The sequence below is a fragment of the Grus americana genome, chromosome 14, assembly GCF_028858705.1.
Source record: "Grus americana isolate bGruAme1 chromosome 14, bGruAme1.mat, whole genome shotgun sequence".
Taxonomy (NCBI): domain Eukaryota; kingdom Metazoa; phylum Chordata; class Aves; order Gruiformes; family Gruidae; genus Grus; species Grus americana.
In genome coordinates, this window is record NC_072865.1 from 2241865 (window position 1) to 2248469 (window position 6605).

Here is a 6605-nt window from a genome sequence, read left to right on the forward strand (position 1 = left end):
TAAACCAGCTAATTTATAAATCAGCTTATTAGTAATCACAGGTCAAATCTTTGGATGAGGGACACCTGAGGAACGTCAGCTTCTCCTGTGCTGAGCATCAGCCAGGTCCACACGTAAAGAAACCCAACCTCCCTTCAGACTTCCCCATTTCAGAACAACAAAAGTAATCCACGCTCCTTGAATTATTAAAGGGACAGAGCGGGGACAGCCCTGAGCTGAGTGTTAAGCATCTGCGTGGCCTGGGTTTGCAATCGGAGCAGTCCTGGGTATCGCAGGCTGGGACCGAGAGCATCTCTGGCTTCTGCTGGAAAATACCTGGAGATCCACAGAGAGGGAGCAGCATCTTAGACTGTTGCTATTGCAATAGTTGCTATTGCTCCGGGCATAAAAACCCTCTGAAACAGCCTCTTTGTTTTGGAGTTGGGCCCCCAGAATAAACCACGGTATTCTCTATTATTGGCTCATTTAGAGGCTCCACAAAGACATTGTGTCTAAGAGAAGTTTTAAAATTAATTGTATTGTATTGTATTTTATTTTTAAAATAGGCTCTGAGGTTCATAAGGATTTGCTTTTTATTTATTCCCCGAGCGCAACCTACAATTTTTTGCCCTTTTTCTATGTGACGGTAGCCAAAAGGGCCATTGCAAATCTTGGGCTGCAGCACTTTGTGAGCCAGTGTCTGCTTTTACAGCAGAAGGCAAGCGAGGGTTACCATTGGGGTTGTTTACAGGGAATCACGTTAATTAATTGCTGAAGATAAGCCTTGGGTTTACATCACTTCATTTTTATCGGGCTGTGCTCATCCTGGCTAAACACGGTTTATTTTCAGCTGCTCCCCTCTCCCCCCCTTCCAGCTGTTTGCGTCGCCGTGCCCCGGCGTGAAATACAACGGAGGCGTTTCAGCCAGAAACCCCAAATTCCCGTCACCGCCTTCACGGTGGTTGCAGCTGTGAGTCCTGGCTTGGGACAACAGCTCCAAGAGGCTGGAGCCAGCGGTGCCCGAACCCGGGGAGCAGCGCGGGGAGCAGCTCCGCTGCCCTTCCCCGCGGCTGGAAAGTGCCGTTCGAATTAGTCACCTGTGCAACTGCGGTGAGCATCTCGCTCAGACTCGCTGTTTGCTTTAAAGTCTGGAGAGCGCCTCTGCTAACGAAGCTTTGCCAATTTGTCTCAGCTAAGCTTCTGGCCCCACGCGTTGATTGACTCACTGCTAATTATTTATTTGGGGAAATCAGCGGTGGCTCTTAAATGTGGATTTTTACTGGCAAAGACAGCACGGGAGTCTGGATTCTTGAGTGTATCCGTTTTAGACAGAAACTTGGATGTGGCAGGGAGGACAGGCCTGGCCAAGCACCACAATCAACGAGGATGTCCGTTTGCGTGGAAAACGAGCAGGTTCCTAAACGGAGCCCGCTGGGTGCACCACCAGCGACGGGACGGGCTGGGGAAGGCGGAGATGCAGCCAGCCCAGCCGCTTGCCGTGAGAGCGGGGAACGTGCCCTGCCTCGCCGCCGCTCCCCTCCGGGGTTAGCATCCCTTGTCCGAACGGCGTTTGGTTACTGGCTCCGCTGCAAACATGCCCTTCCACAAACAGCTCCGCGTAGCCGGGCTGCTCCATGTTGTGCCGAGTGCAGGGCGGTGGTGCGGGAGCTGGGGCAGATCTCACCCCTTTGCCCTGCCTCCTCCTCCTCCTCCTCCCTCTCCCTGTGGGACACAGTGCTGTCCTCCTCATCCTCATCCTCATCCTCATCCTCATCTCATCCTCATCCTCATCTCATCCCATCCTCATCCTCTGCAGGAGCAAGGTGAGGGCTCCCCTGGCTCAGCTCTGCACCCTGGTAATTCCCAACAGCTCTCCTTGGGGCTGTTCCCTGCCTCGGTTTCCAAATTTCCCTTTAGTGAAGTCAGGAGGATTTACAGGGGCAGAAACGCACTCGACTCTCCCTCCAGACTCAGGACCACACAGAATTAGGAGCACTGGGACCATATTCCTGGTCTCCGAAGTGGACAGCAGATGTGAGCAGGGACTGCAAGCTCCTCTGATAATTTAGTGTAATAATGGTGTTAGCAAGGGCCAACTGGCTAACTCGATTGTGAATGAGACTAATTACCCCGCCAGAGCATTGCCACGAATACTTTAAGACCAATGAAAACAGACCGGCCCAGAATGAAATCCAGTCATTGTATCAAAATGACCGTAACGTCTCGTGCACAGTTACTGCCAAATATGTTGGCTTTTGGGTTATTTGACAAAATACGGCCTCAGCTGCTCTCTGCTGTTTGGCACCATGTCAGGAGGCCATGGAAAACCAGGAATCCTATTCCACAGGCTTTTAGAAAGGAGGTGAAAAAAGGAGAAGAAAGTCAACATAGGGTATTTTTTACAATAATGTCTTAATTACACAAGCAAGCAATTTGATGGATTTTGTGTGATTTTTATTTCCTGGCTACAAGGAGGGGATTGTTTTTGTGGGGGAGGGTGTTCATAAAGCATCTCTGCTATTTATCCCTTTGACCTCTGCATTACCCCAGCTGTGGCCGGGATGACAGATGTACATCCACGCACTCGGAGCAGTGAGGTTAAAAGGAAAAGTGACTCATCCAGTATGAAACCCCCAAGGACAAAAAAAAAAAAAAATAATCCCCTCGGATGGAGAGAGGTGTCAGACCAGCAGCTTCGTTTTGGCCACTCGCTGCCTCCTCGCTGGACTGACTTAGGGGTTAGTACTGTACGACCACAGATACTCTGGGGTAGACACTCTGGACTAACTCCTTAGAAGCACAGGCGCTCCGGACGGGGTTCATCTGGCTGTAGGCTGTTGACTTCCACATGTAGGTCACCCAGGGAGCAGCCTGTCTCCAGTGGAAGAAAAATCCTCCAGCCTTGAGTGCCGTTATCGAAAGGCAATGCAACGTGCCGAGAGGGCGGGCACGCTGTTTATCAGAGCTGGAGAAGACACAAAGCTACAAGAGGCTGCAAACTCCTTAGGGTGAAGCATCTGAAATAAGTAAGATCCAGCTCAGTGGGGACACGTACCAAGTACGGAAAGCGCACAGCTGCAAAGTGAGGAACAACCGGTCACTTCTGTTGAGAATTGGTGGGGGGAAATAAATCACCAGCTCCGGGTGAGCCCCGCCGGCCGCACAGCGCTGCGCTGGAGTGTAAGCGGGAGAGCTTTGTAGGAGGCGAGCAAAGGAGCCAGCCGGTGTGGCTGTGCGTCTTGCACGCTGATCCTTTTCCGGGGCAGAGCCGTGAAATAAATGACCTTTCTTTGACAATTCCACTTTTTGGCATGCCAAGTGTGATCTCGCAGTGTTGGTGGGTTGTAACTGAGGTTCAAAATCAGACTTTTCCCCCTTCTGCTTTTGGTTTTAAAAAAATCTGCCTTTATTTAGGGAGCAAAAGTGGCATTTGGAGATGTCTGTGTGTAAATCAGAGTTATACTATCACCACTCTGAGGACAGCTTCACCCTGTGGGTCACGGTCCTGTGCTGGGGATGTGTCATGCAATAACCCGTCCGCAAAGGTTCCCACGGTGGAGGGAGCAGCTTGAACCACATAACCATCCCAAGGTAGGTGTTTGGAGAACACCTGGAGAACCTGATGCTGTTAAAAACTGACTGGAAATGGAGCTGTAACACCAGAACTGACCCCCCTCATGCATATCTGCTTTACAGCCTTTCGCTCCATTGATTTCGGTGCTCTTCCCCTCTGAGCTGAAGGCAGAGGGGAAATTGCATGATCGTATGGAAAATACCAATAATGTTGTTGAGTTTTGTTGCCGTGGGAACGGGAGCTCGAACCAGAAATACGGCACATCAGATGGCGGAAGGCCGCCTGTTGTGGAGAATGCCCAGAATTCTGTCTTTAAACAATGACATAGCAGAAGAATGAGACACGAAAGGCCAAGAGCTGCTCTGCGGGTTAGTCTTTCATTTCTTTTGCCCTTTAACTATAAATTGTCCCTCTTATGACTGTCTCATAATATAATCTTATATTGTACGTGATTTTTCATGCACTTGCATTAATAAATAGGACTATGTATTCCTCTCTTTCTCTTTTCGTGTGACTTTCTGTGAGAAAAATACTTCATCAAGCAATGAAAGACTCTATTCACCTTCAGCCCACATAAAAATCTTACGTACAAATGCATGAGACGTTCTGCAGTCTGTACCCAGATGTTAGATGCGCTGGCTTTTCATCTGGCAGCCTTATCACTAGGTTGCTCTTATTTAGGAATGAGCAGGGTTCAAAGAGGAGCTGAACGCTGCTGTGGTTAGCGAGCACACCTGCAGCTATAAAAACGCCGGACCACGACGGAGCAGGCAGGTCAAACTGCCCCACACGTGTCCTGCCGAGCTCCCCGGTGCTGATGGAGGCACTAAAAATCCAGGGCTGGTTCCCACCAATGCTGGCGGAACGGAGCTCAGCATCACACCCAGCTCCAGCCCCGAAATTCTTTCCCACCAGCACCCACCGGGATCCACTCTGAGCTAACGGAGAGCTGGTCAGATTTGATTAGAACCAACCTACGGACTTGTGCAGCTTCGCAGTGAGGCCATGGCGAGGAGCCGGCTCCCATCATTTCTTCGTCGGGGCATTTCCACCTGCACAAACACAAGGCAGGCGAGTGCGGGGCAGTGATGCTGCAGTTCGGCTGCCGCCCCAGCTGCATCAAGGCACAGAAAACACCCAGTGAGAAGCGCGTTCCCCACAGCCCCCATGGTGGACACTCAAAAATGACTGTTTCTTCAAAGCTGGTGGGAATTCGGTCTTCTGCTGGCTTACACATCTGTGATGCATCACCGAAACGCACAGCCAAACATCGTATCAATAGAGGAGGAGGAATAAAAAGCTTGAGCTAGCACGGAGGAGCGATTTTCCCAAGGCAGGGTGGGGCGATCACGCCACGACTCCCTCGGCTTTGAGCCGGAGGCCCATGACGGCGGCGCTGAGCAAGACCTCGGCCAGCTGAGTCAGCCTTATCGGCCGGGGCTGTGCAGGAGGGAGCGGGGTTATGGATGGGCTGTCAGGCCCTCCCGGCAGGGCCTGCCTTTATTAGGTAGCGTCACAGCTGCTGGCCGCTTTCCACAGGAGTTTTAAAAATGCTTTTAAAAAATCTTGTAGGGAGGGTGTATTAAACATACTGTACTGCGGTGAGAAACAAACCCAGCTGACGGGAGCGTCTGCACAGGACTGGCGAAATTCCTGCTGTATTTTTAATGTATTCCTTGCCCTTTGCACTATGTGCCTGTGTTAGCTTTCAGGAGCTGTGTTACATTCCTTTTTTACTTTCTCTCTCAAGAAGGATTTCAGCCCCGGCTCCTCTGCTCTCTCCCAAGGGGTGGAGGTTACATGCGGACTGTGCGTGTGTCAGGCCCTGCTTGTGCCGAGCAAGCGGCCGAGGGCGGCCATGGGGAGGGGAGGGAAGGTCCAACCCAGGGCGGCGGGCAGTGGGTCCCCCCGTCTCGGCCGTGCTCCAGGATGCACACGTAGGGTTTGTGGGTGACTCCATCCCTTCTCCTTCTGCATGATTCCTCTCTGCTTCCCTCACGCCCTCCTGCTGCAGACGCCCCAAAACCAAGGCCAGGAGGGTGCAGGGCACTGCTTGCCGCGGATCTGAGCCCTTTGCCGGCGATGGCTCCGTCGGAGCCCCGGGCGTGCGCAGCGCCCGCAGCACAGCGGTCCAGAGCTGGGGCCAGCGGGGCCTGGCCACAGGGAGAGGAGCTGATGCTCATCTCGTGGTTGAAAGAGGGGCGGGGATGCAGGGTAAAGTCCAGGCAGTAATATGGTGAACTTTGGTGTCGATTCACTTTGCCTTCCTTCAGAAAGCGTCTCTAAGACCACGCAAAGAAATAGTCGTGCTGTATCTCAGTCGTGATTTCAGCCAGCAGTCTGTGATGCAACTCCTGGCTGCCGGTGTGAGGTCAGATGCAGAGCAGCTAACACGGGCTTCCCGCTCACCTGAATTCCCACCCAGAAAGCGACTGTGCCAATTTAAGTAAATTAATTTAGAAACAGGCCCTTTCAGGCCACGCAGTTTCTGCAGGACCCTGGCAGGGAGAGCCGAAGGGGAGCTCATTCTTTCCTGCTGGCTTGTTTCCTGGCCACCCTGGCGAAGCGGTGACAAAAGCTGCATTTAGCAGGAGCCATGGCAGCGGCTTATGCCACCGGGACATTGCTCTGCTCGTGCCAGTGACTCACAGAGGCCGTCACAAACCGTCCTCCCTTCATAGCCAGCCTGGGGTCCCGCACTGACAGCCTGGAGGGAGAAGCTGAATCACATTAATCCAAAATAGTTCTGTCAAGATCAGGAGAATGCCCATGGCATTACCCATCCCGTGGCCACTGATTCTGTGCTCACTATCAAGCTGCTGAGCCAATCACTGGTCTGTATTTGGGTATGTTTAATGGTTTTAAGGACAAGGTCGGGATCCTCAGGTTTTGCAGGACATATTTCCATTCTTTTACTTTAAAAGAAGAATGGCACACATCCTAAATACAGAAATACCCATCATTTTCCATTTGGGTTACAACAGAACCGCTGGAAGCATTAAATCTACTTTTCTGAACTTTGTGCTAGAGTTACTTTGTCTGTACCCAAACT